Consider the following 24,009-nt stretch of genomic DNA (forward strand, 5'->3'; position numbering starts at 1 on the left):
CTGTCACCCTGGCCTCTGGCCGCGCTCCGAGCTGACCAAGCCTGCGACCGGTTCAAGGTAACCCCGAGCTTAGAGCTCACTCCTTGGCTCTGTCTCTGTAGCTGGCTTCCCCATTCTAATACCTGTAAGCTCTGCGACACTCAGACACCCCCGATCCTTCTGTGACCCTCTGGGACCTGAGGCCACGCTGTCCCCACGTGTGCTTCACCCCGGTCAAGGCTCTGGAGTGATGTCCCTCAGCAGAACAGACCTTTAAAAGTCCTGATTTTGTGCTCCATTGCTCCGCCGCTTGCCGGGAGCTGGCCCCTCCCCCTGCGGTCTATCTTCCCTTCGCTTTGGATTCACTTCTCTGCCAGTCTTACCTTTCAGAAAGTGGTTGATTTTCTGTTTCTAGAATTGCTGTTCTTCTCTTTGATCTTCCGTTGGATTTGTAGGTGTTTGCAATCTTTAGATAAGCTATCTAGCTGATCTCCCACTGCCTGAAGTAGTCTCAGCTGTTACTTCTCCGCCATATTGACTCCTCCCGACAGTCCTACTTTCTGCAATAAGACTCAAATAACAGAGATTGATAAAACATGAAAACTCTTCATTGAATGAATGTCAATGTTGGAAAGAAGGTAAAGAATCACTCCTCTAACAGCTGCTTCCTGGCAGTTCCTCATTCCTCCCATATCTTTTTCTCCTTCCACTTTTAGAGCTGTTTCTAGAAAATGCAAAATTGATGCCTCCTCCAAAACCCTTTATTTTACAGTTAAGTCAAAATGCCTTTGCAGTACAATGCCTCTTCACTCCATCTTCTCAGCATTTCTCCTCTCCCTGTCCCCCACAACTCATGCTCTAGCTGTTCTCATCTTAGCAGTCTGAGACAACAGTTTCTACTTGCAATGTCATTCTCCCTTCTTTTTATTTTTATTTATTTATTTTTTTTTTATTGTATTCAATTACCCAACATATAGTACATCATTAGTTTTTGATGTAGTTGTTCAACAATACATTAGGTGCCTGTAACACCCAGTGCTCATCACCACACATGCCCTCCTTAATACCCATCACCCTGTTATTCCATCCCTTACGCCCTCTCCTCTGTAACCTTCAGTTTGGTCCAGAGTCCAGAGTCTCTCATGGTTTGCCTCCCTCCCTCTCTGATTTCTTCCCATTCAGTTTTCCCTAATTTCCCCTGTGGTCCTCACACTATTCCTTATATTCTATATATGAGTGAAACCATATGATAATTGTCTTTCTCTGCTTGACTTATTTCACTTAGCATAATCTCCTCCAGTTCCACCCATGTTGATGCAAATGGTGGGTATTCATCCTTTCTAATGGTTGAGTAATATTCCATTGTATATATGAACCACATCTTCTTTACCCATTCCTCTGATGAATAGCCAAAGTTTGACTATTGTGGACATTGTTGCTATGAACATTAGGGTGCATGTGCCCCTTCTTTTCATTATATTTGTACGTTTGGGAATGAAAGAAGATATTTACAAATAACATTATGGATAAAGGGCTAGTATCCAAGATCTATAAAGATATTCTCAAACTCAACTCCCCAAAAAACAAATAATCCACTCAATAAATAGGCAGAAGACATGAACAGACACTTCTCCAAAGAAGACATATGAATGGCTAACAGACACATGAAAAAATGTTCAACATCACTAGCCATTAGGGAAATACAAATCAAAACCACAATGAGATACCACCTAATACCAGTTAGGATGGCAAAAATTAACGAGACATGAAACTACAGGCATTGGCGAGGATGTAGAGAAAGGGGAACCCTCTTACACTGTTGGTGGGAATGCAAGCTGCTACAGGCACTCTGGAAAACAGTATGGAGGTTCCTCAAGACATTAAAGATAGAGCTACCCTATGACCCATAAATTGTACTGCTAGGTATTTATAGCCCTCCTTTTTAAATCCAAGTTCAATAACACCTCTTTTCTGGTGATTTTCCTGACTTTGGGAAGCAGAGTTCATTACTTTTGGTGCAATGTTCTTGTATTTAATTACAATACCATTGCATTTATATAATTGTATTATGATTATCTATTTATGTATGTATTTCTGCCACTAATTTGCCTTCCTCAAAGGTAGAAACATATTCTATTATTTTTCTTTGTCTCCAGCACATTCCAGAGTTCCTAATACAAGAGAGTTTGCCAAAGTTTTTAACAGATATGTGAGAAATGGAGATAGATTTTCACAATGGAGGATGAGAAAGACGGTAGAAGGTATTCTAAGTTCTTGACTTTAAATCCCAGTCAACCAGAAAAAGGTCTCATTCTGTTTTGTTGTTCTTGGTCTTCATTCATTAGAGATTTGTCTTCTTGTCTCTCCCAGTCATCCTTGATTCTGAATGTCCTTTGTTTCTACTACAACCATATTGTGTTTGATGGGCAACAGGCAAATATTTCCAACTGTGCTCTTTAGAGAGGGATAAGTAAGCTCAATCTTGAAGAACAGAACAAAATAAAGGAGAGTGGGATAAGATAGAATTAAATAAAAAACAAAGAAAACTGCCATTCTGAGCATTTTATATTAACCTTTTTAAATGATGGATTATCCATTCTGAGCACAAATATATCAATCAGGGGAAATTATAGAGGCAAGGGATATGATAGCAGCTGTGTAGCTTGCCCTAACGATTCTGGACTGCCAACATTTCTCAGCTTGGTGGTACAGAAGAGGAGGACTAGGAATTACATGAGGTTGTGAGAAGAATACAAATGTCCTGCACACCAACAGAAAAAAAGACTCTAAAAATGAAGACTCCAAAATGCTGCTGAAACAGCTTCTTCTGGACTGTTGGAAGCACGTTTTTCACTACACAACTAAACTGCAATATCTAAGGCACTCCAAACTTGGAGCTTTATTGAAACTTTATTAAAAGAAACGTGAAAATCAGCCATTTTTAGTTCTCAGACAATAGAATTAGAGGAAAACACACATATATATTTTACATATACATACATTTTCTGAACACACATATAAACACATAAAGAAATACCAAATACTGAAATAACACCAAGGAGAACTGAGAATTTCTGATTGTTAAATGTTTAGAAGATTTTTTGCCTAAGATTATAGGGACGAATTTCTGCCCAGCACAATGCTTGGTGTATATGGGGTATTCAGCAAATATTAAAATTAATTTGTGGGATTTAAACAGAGGATGATGCATAGAAAAAAATAAACCTTTTCAATTCCATTGGTAGCTGGGGCTTTGGGATCCTTAAATTTGCTTTCCAACATTTTGTTCTGTTTTATCAGACTTAGAGTATGTAATTTTAAAAAATAAACTGAAGGAGGGCAGTGGGATCACACCAAAAGGATCTAGATCTCTCTTTCAGTTAATCTTCATGTGTAATAGCAGGAAAATATCCAAAAACAGAGAGATAAACAAAGTAATGTTGTTGCCCTCCTATCCTATCAATAGACTATTGATAATGTGCACACAATATATAATTGCATTCTGATCTAAATAATTACTCACCCATTCAATGAGCAATTTTTGAGATCCTGTTTTGTGGCAGGAACTACCGCTATAGCAAATAAATTAGACAAAGATATCTGCCTTCATAGAGCTTACAATTCTAGCAGAAAGATCATGATTTCTAGGACAAGTCTTAGAAAGCCCAGAATATGGAAAGCACTGTTTTAAAAAATCATATTGTATTCTCTTCTAATTTCCAATCCATCTATTTTCCTGAAGGTAAGTATGAAAAAATGGCAAAGGTCATGTGTAATGTATACAACATTAAGGTTAAAACATTAAGAAAAATTTCTCAATGTCAGCAACCTCTTGCCCCAAAGGGTGAAACCTTCTGCACAACTAATATTTCTGTTAAATCTCAATCATCCTATAAAGTGGGGACAACTGTGATAATGTCCACATATGTTTGTATTGATAAAATAGCCTGTCTAGGGAGGATTTTCTTTAACCATATGGGTTGTAGAATACAGGGCAATGGCAAGTTCACTTCCTTCCTGGAGAAATGAAAATTCCTGAACATTATTTGTGGTTATTACTATAAACTTGTCCAAAGATCAGAAAAATGACAACATCACAAAATAGAGAAATAGGATTATCTGTTACAATCCTGCTTCCCTGAAATACTTGACCAGAAAACATGTGACTTATAATACAAAAGCTTGCATGTTTCAGTTGGTGGAATCAATATAGAAAAAAAACAGTTTTTAAATATCTGAACTTTTTTTTCTTGACAACCATCACTGAAAACGTTTTCATGATCAAGAATACTTGAAAGTGTTAATGGGTCATCTTCATCACACTGCAAGACTGACTTCATGCAGAATGTGCATACATTTCAGATTAGATCCTTAGAGTCAAGATTTGAGGAAAATACTAACAATGACTACTATTGACTAAGGCCAATTAGGTGCCAGTAATGAGCTTGGAACTCTGTACCAGTTAAATTTAATACCACAGCCTTATGAGGTAGATACATTTTATAGATTAGGAATTCAAGATGGAGTACCACAATATGATTTGAAACTCAGTCCAACTCCAAACTTCATGTATTTCCCACAATGCAACAATGCCTCTCTCAATAAGAGTTTGAATGGGTGAAGGATAAACAATGTACATTCCCTTATTGATGCATTGTTTCATGAGAGCTTCTTTATTAATACATACTACTTTGGTACTAAAACCAAAAACTGGTTGTCAAACTAAGAGCTTCTATAAAGTCTATGAAACTGGAAGTCTTAGAGGGTATTTTCAACACACTTCATGAAATAAGAGATTTTGTTGTTGTTGTTGTTGTTGTTAACAGATGCAGGTATATAAAATGCTCATTTCAATATACTCTGTTTCAAACACTATATTCTGGGCATCAATTCATAAACAAGAGTACAAAAAATAAAAATTCACATTGACCTAATAAAAGATTTTTTGTGAAATGGATTCATTTCAGGTCCACAGAAAGGTAAAATGCTATAAAATATTATACCTGTTGGGGACCCTGGGTGGCTCAGTGGATTAAACCTCAGCTTTCGGCTCAGGTCATGATCTCAGGGTCCTGGGATCTAGCCCTGCATCCTGCATCAGGATCTCTGCTCAGCAGGGAGCCTGCTTCCCCCTCTCTCTCTGCCTGCCTTTCTGCCTACTTGTGATCTCTGTCAAATAAATAAATAAAAAATCTTTTAAAAAATTATACCTGTAAAACTGATACACTTTTTCTTACAATGTGCATTAAATCATTGGGAAGGTAGAAGAGTTTGACCAAAAAAAAAAAAAAAATAGGCACAAACATGCATTTCTAAGCTACATGATCTCGGGCTTGATGGCTCAGGTTTCTACTGTACATTTCCTTTAAAGAAAATTGTATTTTCTAACATAAAACCTCAGCAGGCATGCAGTTGGCTAACAAGGGGAAAGCTCTGTCCCAGTTTTCCATAATACATTCATGAAGGGATTTGAAGCAACCAACAGTCACTGCAGAAGGAAAATGAAAAAATGTTGTTCCCTGGCATTTTTTAAACAAACACAAAAGTTCAAGCTCTACAGCTATTAAGCTTTTTGGAGGCAACATAAACACAGGCTTATTTCTAACCCACTATAATCCTTGAATCAAACCCAATCTTCATTTCTGTTGTGATTTTTTTCTGCAACACCCCAGACAGCGGGGTTGCATGAGGCAGGGTCACCAGCCCTGGGTTTCAGCTGGGTTCCTCAGTAGCAATATCAGCCCCAAGGTCTTCACTTTCTCTCTCCTGCGTGAGAGACCTCACATACCAAGTAACCTTCTTTTCTACTCTGTTTAGTCTATAGAGAGGCCCTTTTCTTTTGTGGAAAAGTACCATCTCTCCTCTTGATCTTTTTCTTCAGAAAAGGAAGAAGCATATCCAGGGAGGATGTGGTTGACATATTTGTCTTCCATGCGAGCAGGGGGAAGGAAATTCTTTTCAAAACATAGTTTGATTTATGCAGGATCTCCTAGGATAGTATAATGTGTCATGTGATCATTGTGCTCAAGGAACCCTCTAGGGAACAAAGTCCACCCTCTGCTTCTCGACAGGCTGCTTAGGAAGTACAGCAGCACAGAAAGATAAAAATGTATCTGCATTTATAGTTCTGGAAATGAAGTTCTACAACTTCTGCTAGCCCTCCACGGTCAAGAGATTTGCCTGTTTTTGTCTAAGTCCTTTTTTGCCACCTTCAAATGGCTTATTAAAGAAATTCTCCTATCAATAGAGAGCACGAACAGCTGGCCACCATCACCTGAGTAATAACCCCTCAGGTTATTTTTAAATACTGTAGTAGCACAATGGACCTGGTGCACCACAAAGAGCCCAATTTCCTAAATGGATATGGAAATCCTAAAGAGGATGATGTATGAGCAAACGTTACTTAACTGTCTCCATTTACATAGCTACAACCAGGCCCCATAATTACAGGTGAGCGGTGCAAATCCACATCTAAATGTGAGGCCACAGAGTCTTTCCTCACATCTGCAGTCCCATTGGGCAGTGAAATGTGCAGGATAGATGATCAATACTAACAAAGCTATCAACCATGATGATACCGAGGCTCATTTATAGCATTTATAGAGATAAGTGCTGGGGGTAGAGGAAAAAGGCAAAGTTAACCAAAAAGATCTATACTTCAGTGAAGCAAAGGTAATTTTGTATGTTTTTATTGGTACTTGTGGGTGCTTAATACCTATTAAATAAGTAATGATAATTAATATTTATTTACAGTGCACTGGTGATTTACACCTTAATTGACTGATGTTTGTCGAGCTCTATAGATAAAAGCTATAGTATGTGGTAAGTGGACATATTTTTAAAACTATAATTCTAATTATTTAAAATTTTATATTCACCCTCTCCTGCTAGGGACTTTGAGCCAAGCACTTAAATTTTTGGTCTGGACCTTGACTTTCCTGTTTGTAATACAAAAAGGTTTAAATAGATGATCTCTAAGGTCCCCTTACTTCTAACATTCAGGGATAATAATTAACTGTACAGCTGGAGACTGATAGAATTCTGAGCCTGGAAGATATTCTAGAATGGATTTATGTGGAATTGTTCCTAAGACAATTATGGAGGCTTTTTTTCTTTTTCAGATTTCATTTATTGAAAGCTTATTATATGCAGATACTATACAAACCACTTTCATATATTCTCTCATATGTATCTCAGAAAAGTTCTGTGATTTAGACATTGTTAAAATCTTTGTCTAAGGAAACCAAGGCTCAGGGAAATTAATTGCTTAAAACATACAGAAAATGGCAGAACAGGAAGTCAGACCCAGTTTCTGGCTCCAAAATCTATTCTCCTAACCATTCTAGGCTGCCTTTGGCATAATTTGTCCATAGTCCCAGTCCCTGGAGAAAGTCTGAACTTGCTCTTACATACCTCCTCATCCCCCCATGATCTTCCTGCTTCCCTTTGGCTCTGAGCCAAGGTTCTTTTTAACTCATAAAAACTAGTTTCCTATAAGTGAGAAAGGAAAGTCTCATTTCTTCTCAGTGTTTGTGTGCAAATATCTGTGCAGACAGGATGGAACAAGCCACCATTCTGACAGTCTCAAGTTCTAGCACAAGAAGATTTTTCTTTAGAATTTCATCTAGGGTAACATGGTATTCTAAATTCTTATTTCCCTGCAGAAGCCTAGTAGCTTTATGCAAGCTACCGAAGTATATGTCATTTCCCTTAACCATAGGCTAACCAGTGATGATCCCTCTTACAGACACTTGCTTCTCTTTGTTTCTTCCCTCCTCCTTTTGTTCCCTTGCCCACCAGGCAGGCAATTAGTGAAACAGAATCTTTAATAAGGCCAGTAGAGTCCAACCCACATAGCTGTTTTGTTCCTAATAAATCAAGTAATTCAGCTCAGATTGAGGAGGCTGCCATGTTTATAATACCACACAGTCAATATCTCATATTTCTCTAAGAAGTAAGTAGACATCCTTACCATTATTTTCAGAAAGGAATCTCATCTTTCTCTTTGTGGAATAGGGGCTGATGATTGTGCCATTGTTGCTAGAGTTTCTTGTCTTAACCAGAGGCTTGAGATGATGACTTAGAAGTCATTTGCAGTATCTTTTTCAGAGAAGGGAAGTGAGCAGACAAAAGCTCTGTGGAGAGCTTTGTTCATCCTGGGTACAAGGGATTTGAACAAGGATGGAATAACCCTGTTGTGGTAATAGTTCTCAGTGCTTTCCCTTCCACGATTCTACAGGGATAGGTGGATCCCATTAAAGAACATAATATTTAAAGCTTATGTTCAAATGAACTTTAGTTGGTAAAAATTATCTGTACCTATTCATTCTCTTTTGACTTCTTCAACCATGTTAGCAAGTTAAAATATAATCTTATTAAATTAAGATTTGAAATTCAGGTCCCAAATATTCTGATAGCTCTATCTAAGAACAGAGAAACTTCAGGAACCACAAAAATGAACTAGAGTTAAAGAATTTCCTTAACAAATAGCACTAACTGATTAATAAGGTTGTGTGATTGCTCATATAATCCACTGGTAAAATATCTAAAGTCAGAGGCTGAAGCTCTTGCTTTTCTCTACATTTTTTCAGGTAATTGGGCTCAGTGCTATGAGCTGGTAGACTCATATTAGGCTATTTTTAGACTACTATTTTAAGGAAAATAGTGTCAAACTTTAGTATATTCTAAGAGGAGTGTCAAATGGCAAGTGGATTAGAAACCCTGCCAAATAAGAAGTAGTAGAGAGATAAAGACTTATTTGTTTAGAAAATGGAAGATTTGTTTGGGGGCAGGGAGTTCCCTCCCTGAGAAATGTGAAGGCATGTTGGAGAATGTTAAGTGTTTCAGCTCTTTCATGTGGAAGAGGGATCAAATTTATTCTAGATGACTCTAGGAATAAAAGGGTCAAGGAGTAAAACAAGAGAAAGCCAGATGATAGTTATGTATGAGGAAATATGTTCTAATAGCTACAGCTCTGTAGAAATGAGAGACACTAAGTTCCTCTTGTCTAGGGATGTCTGGGCAAAGCCAGAGTGTCCAGGTTGCAGGGATTATTGTAGCACTGGATTTGGGGAAAGGGAGCAGGAAATAACTCATATTTAAATTTGCTTTCTATGAAAGACTGCAACTCTGTAGCTTATGTTCTCACTGAAAAATGTGATCAATGTTTGATTTCCTTGAAAAATAGAATGAGCTTAATAATAATAATAATAATAATAATAATAAGAGAGAGCTGAGGGGGTGGGGAAAGAAATCTGAGGGATAACCCACCAGCAAGCCCCAGTTTTGATTGCTGCAGAGGCATATTATGCTCTACGCTGGTCTCTTGACCACAGCAGTATATTTCCCTTCAGTCTGAAAATGAGTTTAAAAATCAGGGCATATACATGTTGACATAGCATCAAATATTAGACTACTATTTTACTAGAAACTGATTGGCCAATTTGCTTCCAGGCTGCTAAATAGGGTAAGGCAATAACATTGGTTAAGTTTGGATAACTTGTCTGAAAAGACATTCCTTTTGGAGTACAATGGAATAACTATTTTTTGTAACTCTTTCAATTCAAAAATTAGTTATGTTTCCTTTATTAAGTAGAAAAGCATGTGGAATTTCTTTAAGATATAAAACTTTAAAGTACAAATTTATCCTAAAATATACACACAACATTATGCATCCAGAATAACAAGGAGCTTTTTCCCTTTTGAAAATAGTCATGATTTTATTTTGCCTTTCCTTAGTTTTTAATCACTATCTTTGTTGTCTAAAAGGAGAATTAAATTGTTCCAGTGTTCAGCTCTTTGTTCATGCAAATAAACGAAATCTCGTTGTGAATTCCATTGTTAACATAAAAATCTAATTTCAAATTCTTAGTTACATCCAATCAATATCCTACCGTAGATAACATCACAACTATCAATTAATTGTACTCTTTTTATATTTTGGTTGAAATGAAGATTTAAAAATTGTACATTGCCAAAAGAAAATTTTTGCAATCTTGGGAATATTAAGAAGATTTCCTTGACAGCTAAGTTTTGCAAAGATCTATGTCCTTGTGTCTTACAAGCAGAATAACATGATTGTGACCTACATTGTCTCTTTCTTTAAGAGGGAGGAAATTTTCACCTTTTTGGAATAGTATTATTTACCTTGTGCTAAGTTATGTTGCAGGAATGATTGACTTCAAATCATCTTTCCTTTAAAACAAACGTTTATAGCTTGTTCTTGTTACATATTCACTGGTGGTTGGCCCATCTGGAAAACCTCTGCTTCATCTCTTATTTATCCTGTGACCATGGTTGATTGAACAGCCTCAATCTTGCATTACTGAGCTCATGGCAAAAGGAAAAGAAAAGGCACAATGTCACTTTTGCTCATGTTCCATTGACTACATCAAGTCACAAGCATGATGTCAGCTGGTGGAGTATGCATTTCTAGGGAGGAGCTGTGTAGACCTTTGTCTACTGAATGCAGTGCCAGAAACATCAAAAGCATCCTTATAATGTAGCAAATATCACTGTGAATAAATATGTCTGGAAACATTTTATCTCATCTGCTTTGTTCCATGTAAGCTATTTAAGTGATGCGGTCAATTGAATTCTGCCAAGTTGCCATATTTCATCACTTGTTGTTGTGTCCTTAGCCTTTGTCAACCTCAGATTATTTGTCTATAAAATGACAATTCAGTAGTTTCACTGTGAATAACTGGGGAATATGCTACTCTATGCAAGGCTTTTTTCCCCCTCCTCTAAACTAAAAAATACAGTACTACATGAAGACTTCACATATATTTTTCTCATTAACATTTCCTTGTAAATGGGTATTAATTCATGTTACTATAAATTACAATACAGTGTATAAGATGCTGTAGAATTACACCTCACAGCTACAGAAATACCTGGAGAGCTGCTGGGGAGTAATGTGATTATCACAAGCAACACCAGGGAAATAATATAATTTGTTGCCTACTATAAAACGCTACCCCATTTTTCTTAGAAGCTTGGCAGATTGAAATAAATTCTTTAAAGTCAATTTATTAAATTTAAAAAAATCCTACCATTTCCCCCTTCTTTTCCTCACCCAGAGACCTTTAACAAGCCAGTGTAAAAATCAGCAGGCGACCAAGCTTTTTGAGGACTTTCTTGAAGAGAAAGTTTTAAAATTAGAATAACATACTCTGAACAGTATTGATAAGATTACTGCCCCAATAATTTGTGGTAGGTTACCATGAAGTGCACTTTATAAATAAATAAATAAAAATAATGATTAGATAGGTACATTAAAAGAGAAAAGGAAGGGGTAAGGAGGGAGAGTGGGAAAGAGAGAGAGAGAGAGAGAGAGAATATCATCAGAGAGCAACAAGAGTATTTCTACTAGTGCCATGGATTCATCAAAGCATGGGAGATTATAGAGATGCCAGGTGCTGATACATAGCTGATTTTTTTTTTCCTTCCTCAGAAAGTAAGAGTGGTTTATAGTAGCGTGTACTTAAAAAAATTTCCCACTATAATTTCTCAACTGGAAATCTTTTCTCCTCTCTTCTTTGGCCATCCTACTAATCTGAAAACACTGGAGATGTATATCAGTAGGTATGTGGGTTGCCTGGAACTAATGTTGCTGGTGGCTAGATTGTACTGTGGGTTCTTTTTCTGTGCTTGGATGCATAGAACAGACAGATATCCTAGCTCCCAAATGTTTTTTGTCTTTCAGGGGCCTGAGCATTCATATAGCATCTCTTTTTTTCAAATTCCAAAACACCACTGTGCATTTTCTACTATTTAGCTGTTTGCATATTATACTCACAAAAAATGTTTTTTTTAATTAAAACATAATAAAACAAAAACTAGAGAAATGGCTCCGTATGAAAAAGCAAGGTAATACATTCATGGACTCACCACTGAATTACAATTTCACAATTATAAATGCAATTTGTGATTTCTTTCCATATCTAATCACTAAGATACCCTCAAGGGTGAAGAGAACAGAAAAAATACATCTAGTACATCATCATTACTGCCTTTTAATTTCTTACCTCAATATTCAGGTGCCTCCTTGCAATTTCCCCATTGCTGAAACACCTCACATATACTGCCTCCCAACTGTTAATAATTCTATCATCAGCTTCATGTCTAGTGATTCAATTCAAAATACACCCTGAAGGTAGAGTGGATAGAACTTGCTGGTGGATTTGGACATGAGGTGTAAGAGAAAGGGAAAAGGCAAAGATGTATTAAAAATTGCCCACGCATCTGGGTGTAATCTGGTACCCTTACTAATGTTGGGCACAGTGGACAGCTAGAAGTGGAGTAGGAAGATATCCAGAATTTTTTTTTGATTCTTTAAATTAAAGATATTGAAAGAACTATTGAATACATAAGTCTGAAACTCAAAGATGAGGCTATAGATAGTGCTTTCTTGGAAGGAAAAGATTAAATCATTAAAGAGAGGAGATTGAATAGAGTCACATAGGGAAGAGGGTGTAGAATTGAAGAGGGAGGTCTGAGGACTGAAGGTAAGAGCAGTGAATGAAGAGACTTGGAGAGGAGGATTCAAGAAGGTTGGAGAGAATGGCATGAAAGGAGGATATAGAATATAAACTTTCCTTCCAAGAAGTTTTGCTATATAGTTTATGAGAGAAGTGGGTAGAAGCTAGAAAGAAAACATGTCAGGATTTGTTTTTTAAGATGAGAGAGATTATATCACATCTGTATGCTGATGGAAATCACCTAGTAAAACAGAAGAAATTAAAAATGATGGAGGGAGCAGGATTGAATGCAGGAGCAATGTTTTTGCATATTTCAGGGGGATGGAAATCCAGTACACAAGTGGAGGGGTTTGTCTCAAAGCTGGCAGAGACTCTTGGTCCACCTGATAAAAGGGAATGTAGTGTATATGGTGACAGATTTAGATAGATTGGTTTTTGTGGTGGGAATATTGGGATATAATCTTCTGATTATTGCTCATTTCTAGGTATAAACAAGGTTTATCCATTGAGAATAAGGATTCTGGAAGACCTGGTGGAGGAAAACAAAATGGTTGAAGTAGTTTTGGGAGGTGAATGGACAAGAAAAATAAAAGAAGATATCTGGACGGTACTGCTGGCTCACTTGAGACTGTGGTCATAATTGTGAAAAGAGACCTGTCACCATGGATGTGGATTTTTTTTTTTAGCCTCTTTCTTTGTGAGGGTATTTTCTAACTGTGGTTGGTATTTTGTTATGTGAAATTATGTATGGAAAGAATGGCAAAGGAATTGAGATTTTTTCAAAATAATGATTATAAGGAAATACCCCAGAACTAAAAGCTCAGTGTGAAAGGATGGTGGTCACGGGTGACCCTGGTGAGTAAACAGCCCCCAAACTGAATTCATAAACTTCTTCCTCAAACCTGATTCTTCTGTTTCATTCTTTTCTCAGTGATGGATCACCATTTCTTTGAGCCAGAAATCTGGAAATATCTTATATGTCTCTTGCTTTGCTATCCCAAATCAGTTTCTACTGAGCTGGTCACATATTTTCAAGTATTTCTCTTCTTTTCCCCAGTTGTGCTTCCTGTGGTTATGCTCTTTGGTCACTTACTTGGATATTGCAAGAGTTGGTACTTTAACTCTCCTTCACCTTCCATCTCATTGATCCTTGACCTGCAGTTACCAGAATGACTTTTAAGATCTGATTATACTAACTCCCTACTTAAAAATATTGATTATCTCCAAACATCCTCCAGGAAAAAGTCCAAAACCTTCAAGCAACAGAAGAATAATGATATTTGATGGGTCTTTAATGCTACTATGTGTCAAACACTGGGCTAAGCACAAGAAATCTTCATACAGCCTCAGAGATAATTGATTGATTGATTGATTGATTGATTACTCCATAGAGACATTATGTTACATGTAAAGAAATCCAAGGACAAAAATTTGAAGTGGCTTTACAAGGTAATACTTAGAAGTAGAAGATTGAGAGTTTGGATCCAGGTCTGACTAATTCCAGAATGTGCTGTCATAGACGCAGACATTATTGTCTGAGTATAAGTCTTGCTGTGATCTGACACTTGCTTCTCTTTCCAGGCTTTTCTGTTATCCTTTCCCTTTTCCCCTTAGACTGACCTTGTGTAAAATCCTGTTAAATAATCTCATGTCCACAGTTATGCATTCTCCTGTGCTTGAAATACTTCCCCTAAATGTCTCTCCTTCTCCTTAACTCCACCTAACACCCATCCTAATACCCATCCCTTGCTTGGACAACTTTCATGAATTTATTTAAAATTTGTCCCATCTCTGATACCTTTGGGTATCTTTTTCCCATTTAACCTTCTATTATTATACCAATAATATTTTATTGCAGTTTTCTGTTTATCTGTTCATGGATCTATTATGGACTTAATTCTGTCCACCCCACCAAATTCATATGATAAAGTTCTAACCCCAGGATTTCAGAATATAACAATACTTAGAGATAAAGTCTTAAAGTGGTGATTAAGTTAAAATGAAGCCATTCATTAGTCTCTAATCCAATTTGATTGGTGTCTTTATAAGAAGAGCAAATTTAAACACATAAAAACACCAGAAATGTGGTCCTAAACAGAAGAAAGGTCATGGAGATCATGTGAGGACACAGCAAGAAGGCAGCCATGTGTAAGACAAAGAGAAAGGCCTCAAAAGAAAGAAAACCTGTGACATTTTGAACTTGGACTTCCAGCCTCCAGACCTGTAAGAAAATTAATTTCTGTTGTTTAAGCACCAAGTCCATGATATTTTGTTATGACATCCCTAGTAAACTAATATAATCTCTACTAGTAATCTTTAAGGCAAAATCTCATTTTATCTTCATCATTAGATTTTTAAAAATATTTTATTTATTTATTTATTTGGCAGAGAGAGACAGAGAGAGGGAACACAAATAGGGGGAGCGGGAGAGGGAGAAGCAGGCTTCCCGCTGAGCAGAGAGATTCCCATGCAGGAACCTGGGACCCAATGCAGGACCCTGGGATCATGACCCGAGCCAAAGGCAGACGCTAAAGACGCTAAAGCATCATTAGCTTTTAAGATTACCATCCTGTAGATGCTTCCACCCTCTACACATGTTTTTCATCTGATCAATGTTACAGATATTCAATACAGTTTACCAGATGAATGAAAACACTGATGGAAATACATATATTGTACACAGGAGTACATTATAGACCTCCCAAATGTGGGTCTGAATCTATTTAACATTCCAAGGTCAGAGGTTGACCATTTCACATTATTTGTGTATTTTCACATATCTACTCTCACATGTTATTGAGGGTTATTTTTGGGTAGTAAGAAATTTGGTGGTGCATGTGGTAAATAAGTAGAACCCCAATGATTCATTAACCCAAAATGTAAATTTTCGTCCAAACCTCCTGACTTTGGTCTTCAGAGTTATCAGCTTTGCATTTGTCCCTTTTGGAAGTACACTGATGGAGGCATTGTTATATTTACAGGTGTGATGAGAAACTGAGCTCCTTCCTTGGGTTTCTTAGTGTGGCCAGCATCACTATTCTCTCTCCCTCTCACATCCTTTCTTTTCCTAGTGAAGGGAAAAAGAAGTGTATTTACCTAGCAGGCATTTTCAAGTTTTTACAGTTCTAGGTAAAACATTCCAACTTACTGTCTTTAGTTTAAAAAAATGTGGTTCTTTAGCAAATAGTAGAATAGCTGGCCAGGACCTGATGAACAAAATTACATAAATATTTAGTGTTAGAGTGGTTCCATCCCTTATAAACAGACCTGAAGTGTCAGTTGTTCGATTTTGTGCTAAAGAAAATGACTTCCTACCAAACAATTATTTCAACTTCTAGAACAGCCACAGTGCCAGCTCGGTGAGAAGCAAAATAGAATTTTGATTTTTGCATTTTGTAGGCTGCAATGTCTTGCTAAACCCTGAGGGCCTCTAAAGGACTTGAATTGGGTTTTGAACCATTTTTAAAATTATTATTATTATATTATTTTATTATGTTATGTTAGTCACCATACCGTACGTCATTAATTTTTGATGTAGTGTTCCAAGATTCATTTTTTATGTATAACAATCAGTGCTCCATGCGATACATGCCTTCCTTAATACTTATCACCGAGCCAACCCATTCCCTCCACCCACCGCCCTAAACCCTCAGTTTGTTTCTTGGAGTCCACAGTCTTTCATGGTTCATCTCCCCCTCCAATCCCCCCCTCGATTCATTTTAACCTTCCTTCTCCTAATGTCCTCCATGCTATTCCTTATGTTCCACAAATAACTGAAAACATGTGATAATTGACTTTCTCTGCTTGACTTATTTCACTTGGCATAATCTCCTCCGATCCCATCCATGTTGATGCAAATATTGGGTATTAATCATTTCTGATGGCTGAGTAGTATTCCATTGTATATACAGACCACAATTTATCCATTCATCTGTTGAAGGGCATGTCGGCTCTTTCCACAGTTTGGTTATTGTGCAGCCACTTTGGAAAACAGTATGGAGGTTGCTCAAAAAATTAAAAATAGAGCTACCCTATCACCCGGCAATTGCACTAGTGGGTATTTACCCCAAAGATACAGATGTAGCAAAAAGGAGGGCCATATGTACCCCAATGTTCATAACAGAACCACATTTTTTTAAACTATACTTTCCTTTTTCCTTGATTGTTTACCTAAAGTCACATGATTTTGTTTCTTCATCAGTACATTTCTGACAGGTTTGGTAACTTTAGAATGACCTGAAGCAACTTGGTGAACACACTTTTTGTAATAACTAAAATGACTACTAAGTGTGGTCTTGTTCTTTTTCCATAGAGGTTGAGTTAGGGCTGGAGAGAAGAGCACAGAAGTAGAAAAAAACTTTTGTGTTCCCATAAGCCATTAGTCTGTGCTTGCAAACTTCCAAGGGAACTAAAGAACTAAGTAAGCAAACAGACTTGAAGCCTGTCTTGACTCCTTTGTGAAACTCCTCTATCCTCTCTGACTTAATTCCTGGATTCTATGAAAGATTCCTATAAAAACCCTTATACTGCAATTGTATTTCCAACTTAAAAAATTTTTTTATTTGGGGTTCATGATCCCATATCTATTAGAGTTAAATTCTCCATATTCCCCATTCCACTGCAGACACTTCTCTTCACCTGGCTTTTTGGGCTGACCTCTTTATCCACTCCAGATTTCCTTTCTCCTATTCCTTGAAAGAGACCAACAGGGGTTGTATGAAGAAGCATTCCCAAGGCCTGCAGCCAGAGTGAGGCCAATGATGGAAAGTTATGTGATACCATGGCTCCATCAGGGTTTCAATCTTCATAACTTGGAACTCATTATTCTACCTGAGAATATACTGTTCTTTGAATAAGCTTTTTTTAGGAAGTTCTGCAAAGCAGACATTTGATTTTTATAGAGACATTTTACCTTTCTTTTTATGTGTATACAGAATATCCATAAATTTTGCTGAAGTGTCCCCATAGTCTCTTTCTCTATTTGAATATCAGGATACAACAGAGAAGGACAAAGAGTTTTGACTTGTTACACTGTTACTTGTTAGATAAGAAGCAAAGCTAGGAGCCTAGTGAGAATACGACTGAAAAGTTTAATTTAATAAAGGACTGGTTTCTGTGGTGAAAACTTTGGATCTAGGGAGGGATCTAGGGCCCCCAATATTTTATCATTTTCTTTCAGTCATCTTTTTGTAAAAATCCCCAGATCTTCCTAAAATAAGACTGTTTTGTGAGATAAAATGAGCTTTTTCAGATTGTGGGTAACTTCAACTCTTTCTTGAAAACTGAGCAAAATGTAAACATTTCCATGTCTTCAACTATTTGATAGGCAATGCAGACCCCAAGATTCAGAAAAGGAAGGCCCCACCCAACAAAAGAAACACTCCCTGTTAAATCAGAAATGGCTGGAGAGCAAAACCACAAAGATTGCTGCTACAAGGCCATATGGATTTGAGTCTGGTCTATATTATAAAGGCTGAGGAAGACTTAGACTTCTTCCAACACCGCACTTCCCCCACCACCCTTCAGTCCACTCTCCTTGACTTAAAGCCAGGGTTCTGCTATACATTTTGAAGCATAGTCCAAATATTCTCCTGCTTTCTTGTCTATAAAAAAGAGTCTTTCCTGGATATGTGTCTGTGAAAGAGTTCATCCTCACATACAGTACAATCCAAGAAAGCTATGTCACTGTATATATCCACAGCTCTTAACAAAACAACAAAGCCATGTTGTATGCAATACTCTTTCACAGGACAAAAGGTACTGGAAATTTCCATGTGGGCAGACGTGGTCCTGCTGTTGTGGGGATGGCTCAGGGGAGTAGAGGCTGTACCGGAGGTGAGGATGTGAGAACATGAGAAGAGACCTCCATGGAGAGAGGCCAGGACTAGGGTGTCTGAAGCTTTGGCCCCATTTTAAGCACAGCTGTGTTATAAATGTGATGAACTAGCATTTCTTGGATGATGTTCAGCCTGGGTCACAGGACAGCTAAGGTGGGAATAAAAGTAATGTTACCTTAGGCCTGCCCTCCCCCAGGATGTGAATTTTTAAGAGTTGAAAATTACTGAGATCTGTCCTCACAGCTGCAAGGGCTCAGAATAGTATGAATGATGTGTATTTTGTTACACCTGGTTCTTGGTTACCCAGAATTGAGGGGAAGGAGATCTCTCTGTCTCCTTTCTCTCTGTGTGTCTCTCTCTCTCAATCATCTATCTCAGGGTTGGTTGGAGGGTAAAGTCCTCAGGCCAGATCAAACTTCCTCCTGAGCTAAAGGAGGTGGGAGGAGTTAGGGGTGGTAGTGACTTTGACATAGGCCATTCATCCATCCACCCCAACAACCAGCAAATGATATACCTAATATTTGTGCAAATTGCTGAACAAACTGTGTTCTGACAGTTCTTGGATTGCAAGAGGTGTCCTGGGTATTCATATACTACTGGAAAATCATGCTTGATATTAACAAAATATATAGACGTGCTCAAAAATGTCTGTTTGCCCTCTATCCCCTATATAAACCATATTGATAGTTTTCTTCATAGATCACAACTCTATAGATTATTTTTACCCCAGGAGTCATGACTTATAGGAATAGAGGTCAACTTATAAGTGGAGAAATTGAATATGACAAGAAAGGTGTTAACTCTCAGAGCCTCACCACAAGGCACAGGTGGGAACAAACAGAACAGTGAGCAGTGTTTCTACATCTCACAGGGCTGCCTTCCCCCTGAGAAAACCAGCACATCCTCTATCAATTTCCATGTCTTAATGAACCAGATGTAATTATAAATATGAGGATGGGAGAAACACTGAGGGAAATTGATTTTGAAAAGAAACAGACAACTATTTTTGTCAGATGAAAGCCTCTCCCTGTGAAGACTGAGCAGGCAGCTAATGGGTAAACTTCCCATGTTTCTTATCCTCTGCACACAAGAACATTCTCTAAGTAAAATTAGGTTTAAAATTTACATCAGCTTATGCTTGTTTGAGCTTTAAGGTTGAGTCTAACTAAGTGAAAAGACCCACTCCAGGGATTATGTAAAAATGTTCAAGTCAAATATGACAAACTTCTAACTTTCTTATATTCAGATAATGAGGGAATTGGCTTAGAAATTATGTTCTTGCCAGAAACCCAGCCCCTTAAATAAGCCTTTGGTCTTAATGTTCAAATCCTTAAAAAACTTAATATATATCATATGATCAAAAGTAAACACAAAATATTCTTGGCAACCTCACCTGAAGCAGCAAATGTTCTAATCACCTCCCAGACCCTCGAGATTGACAAGGCACCGACCTGATTTATTGCATATGTCAGTCCTCTACAGAAGGGACTATAGCAGAAGGCAAGGTGAGTTGCTGGTAAGGGCAGATCCTTGGAATACAATGCTCTGATAAAGCTGGCTCCTGCAACATTGGTTTCACATCACTATAAAATCCTAGACTATAATGCCAGCAACTGTTTTTGAGTCATATAGAAAACCCCACCCAGTTGCATTTATTTCTAGAAGAGGTAAATTGAAATTCCTGCTCCTAGCTAATAAACTCCAATGTACTTAATCCATTTAATGTTATTTACAAAATACATAAAATGAGAACAAAACATTATAGAAGACTGATATGCTCTCAAAATAAGAGCCCTTAGACAGGGTCAGAACTCACAAGGTTGCACGGTAAAGCAGTGAAATGACACTGAGAAACTCATGGAAACTTTCTAAAGAATGTAAGACTAATTTAGTGTGTTCTCTGTCATATTCTCTTTCTCAGTGGGCTTGAGAATCCCTTTGACATAAATGTGTGTGTACATGTGTTGTGTAGCAGATTTTTATTATTATTATTATTATAGATAATGGGAAGGAATAGAAGTAACTAAGGAGTAGAAAAAAGAGGAATACAACTGTCAAATGTAGGTTGTGACAATGAAAAATATGTCACATATAAATTTTTATAGCTGATGATTAGAAAAATGGAGTTTCTACTCCTTCAACCTAATAATTAAGACCTGACACAAGTAGTCAAATAATCACTTTTGTAAAGTGGTCCAATATTAACTGAATCCAAGTTGATTTTAAAGCACACAGTACTTGGAGTACCTGTGTGGCTCAGTGGGTTAAGCCTCTGCCTTTGGCTCAGGTCATGATCCAAGGGTCCTGGGTTCTAGCCCCACATAGGGCTCTGTGCTCAGCAGAGAGCCTGCTTCCCCCTCTCTCTCTGCTTGCCTCTCTGCCTACTTGTGATTTCTCTCTCTGTCAAATAAGTAAATATAAATCTTTTTTAAAAAATAAAGCACACGGTACTTTCACAACCCCTTCGAAACCAAGAAAACTAATTTCCTCTTGTTTTCATAATAAAGTTGGAAATGAACTTCATTTGGACTCTTGTCCCTCAAACCAATTAGAAGTCCCCAAAACTGCTGAAACATGGGTCTTTTTTCCCTACCACTTTCTCACCCTCCCAATTGTATTTTTTTCTAAAAGCATGGTGACTGTTAATTATCTAGTTTAAAAATTGATTTCTCAAACGCTTTTACATAAAAAGGAGAGTCAAAACTCATTTCTCTTGAATTTTGCTCGTCTTATTTTTTTCCAGTCCTACAAGGCTTCTTTAAGTTTACAAGAGTCAATAGACCCCCAGAATAATTTTTTTCAAACCCCATCATCTCTTTTACTACCTAACACCAGGCCATTTGAAAACTCTTACTTTGGTTATAGTTGTTTCTCTTTTTCGGTCCTTTACTACCATTACTGTGACTTCCATTGATCCAATTTCATTTCCATCATTTGTCTCTCATGGCCCAGTCTTCTACTTCTCTTTTCTCTTCTACCTTTTTTTTTTTTTTTTTTTTTTTTTTTTTTGGTGGTGGTGGTGGTAGGGATGGGAGAGGTCTCTTTATCTGGGAACAATTCTAAACATTTTCATAATCATTTTCACCCATTTCTTTCACTGAGAGTTAGCTTGTGGGAGAGGCAGGAATAGCACTGTGTGGTGTAAAAAAGAACTGATAAACAGAAAGGAGGAGCTTGTTGGTCTTTCTTGGATGAATAGGCTAGTGATTCTTTTTAAGGCTGAGTTAGATACTGTAATTGTTAATTAACTCTCCTGATAAGAAATAACTCAAAGCAAAGCATGACTAGATAGTGCAGCAGTAATACCCAACCTTTTTTTTTTTCCAGTGTTCCAAAATTCATTGTTTATGCACCACAGCCAGTTCTCCATGCAATACGTGACCTCCTTAATACCCACCACCAGGCTCACCCAACTGCCAACCCCCTCCCCTCCAAAACCCTCAGTTTGTTTCTCAGAGTCCACAGTCTCTCATGGTTTGTCTTCCCCCGCCTCCAATTTCCCCTCAACTCACTTCTCCTCCCCATCTCCCAATGTCCTCTGTGTTATTCCCCATGTTCCACAAGTAAGTGAAACCATATAATTGACTCTCTTTGCTTGACTTATTTCACTCAGCATAATCTCCTCCAGTCCTGTCCATGTTGATACCAAAGTTGGGTATTCATCCTTTCTGATGGCGGCATAATACTCCATTAGTAATATCTACTCTTGATAATACAATATTCATCTCAAGGCTTTTGCCTTCATTGTCAAAAGTTTTATAAGAACTGAATTTGTTAAAATTTCAGTTCTTTTTCTTTTTTAATGGTCTCCTTCATCAGAATGTAGAAGTTACTAGTGACTAAAGTGAAAAAATGTTAAGAAACTGAGAAAGTACTTTTTCATATGAAAGGATTCTAATAAGTAGAATAATCTTCTCTTAGTTTGTGAGTCATATCAATACTAAGATTCTATAAAAATAAGACAAATGTTTCTTAGCCTTAATTTTTTAATGTTAGTCTGTGAAATAAATAATGTAGAATACTAAAGGTGTTTTTAATTTTCTTCTATAGTTCCAATCTGATTCCAAGGGAAGGAAAGGAAATGGAAAGATACAACATCTAGAGATGGAAGGAGTTACCTTAAAACAGAAAGAGCTGGAGTTCTTAAAGAATGTTTAAGCATTACTTCCTTCCTGCACTGTGAGCTCACTGAGGAAAGAGCCCACAATTTATCCATTTTGTGTTTGACTTACCTGATATGCTGCCTATGACATTGTAGGTGTTTAGTAAATATTTGTAAATATTTGCTGAATGGATGAAAATGATGGTAAATATTAAACATTTTAAATGGACACAATCCTAAGTGGATCAGATCTGATTTAAGCATATTTTATATAGTATTGGTGTTCAAGTCAGGAGTGATTTAAAATGATTTGTCATAGACTATTTGTTCAATATTAATTTCCATCTTTCCCCAAAGTACATGCTGAAAATCCTTTCTTTTCTTGTTTTCTAAAGAGCTAAGGAAAATTAGGTTAGTATCAGATCTTATAAGGTGAATTTCACAATCATAGAAACTCAAGAGCCTTGTAATTAAGTGACAAGCCCGAGGACTAACAAAGGTAGAATTAAGATGATGCACTAGCCTTCTAATCTTAGGGCAGTTCTTTATGATCCAAATAAAGCCTGGGTTAATGACAGAACCTGTGTGAGACTGCTGAAGATCTCAGCATAACATGTACGCATCCCAGGTTCATGGTAAGCCCATACTTATTTTGCCAAGGGATTAGTCTTTATTGAGAGCAAAAGAAATTCTGAAAGCTCTAATACAATCGAGTCACTGGAGTTATCAAGATTATTTTTTAAGATATGGGATCTCCAGGAAGCCTTTTGAGATGTATTTTGCCAAGAACAAACAAATTTAAATGCTCAGAGTCTCATTTTTTCTGTTCAAAACTACAGACCGCATAAGGGTGGAACGACTTCTAAATTTGGCAAAGCTCCCTTTGCTGGTACTCCAGAAGCGAGAATCAATCACCCCAAACAAGTATATCGCACTAATCAGCAACCACATAATGAGTCTCATTGAAAAAAACTTTAAGCTGTTTCTTGCGTCAAGTTAGAGAAAGCTGGGGGAAAATATTCTCCTTTTGATTAAACATCGCAAATGAGAAATACATTTAAGCAAATGCTTTCTGTTAACTAATTTGGAGAACACACAGGAGACTAAAATTTCTACTGAGAATATGAGAAGAAACAAGGAAAGAAACATGAATGTATTTATGGATGTGCCACCCTGGGATAAGTGAGTATCTATCACAGCTAAAGATGACAGTTAATATTTATAAAAGGGTATATATTTTTAAATCCAAACATTGATCCTCCAAGAGGAAAAGAAAAATAAAAGTGATTCTGACAGTCTCAAAAAACACCATTTTAATGCATTAACAACCCTTACTCAAGAGAAGTGCTAAATCAGGCATTCTTCTATAGGGACCAGTCTTCCTAAAGAAATCCATCAGAGTTCAAGGGGAGTTGAAAATTTAGATAGAAAAAAAGTACATTTTTATCTTTACTAACCTACAACTCAAATTTTAGCATTTCCTTCCCATAAGGATGTAGACAATTAATGACATTATTGTTAGTAATATCAATGGTTTTGTCCCCAACAGAAATAAAATATTTTCATAATGTCATATTTATTTTTTTAAGATTTATTTATTTATTTATTT

The 24,009-nt window shown here is 37.1% G+C and overlaps 1 long non-coding RNA gene across 1 annotated transcript; it reads right to left on the reverse strand.

The window, feature by feature from the left end:
• Nucleotides 1-1,588: 1,588 nt before the first annotated feature.
• On the reverse strand, nt 1,589-23,548 carry LOC125090407 (uncharacterized). Its single transcript, XR_007124327.1, has 3 exons — nt 23,536-23,548; nt 4,904-4,909; nt 1,589-1,750 (listed from the first exon to the last, which is right to left on the reverse strand). It is a non-coding gene; the product is annotated as an uncharacterized LOC125090407 (long non-coding RNA).
• Between the last annotated feature and the right edge of the window lie 461 nt (nt 23,549-24,009).

The sequence above is a fragment of the Lutra lutra genome, chromosome 2 (assembly GCF_902655055.1).
Source record: "Lutra lutra chromosome 2, mLutLut1.2, whole genome shotgun sequence".
Classification (NCBI taxonomy): Eukaryota; Metazoa; Chordata; class Mammalia; order Carnivora; family Mustelidae; genus Lutra; species Lutra lutra.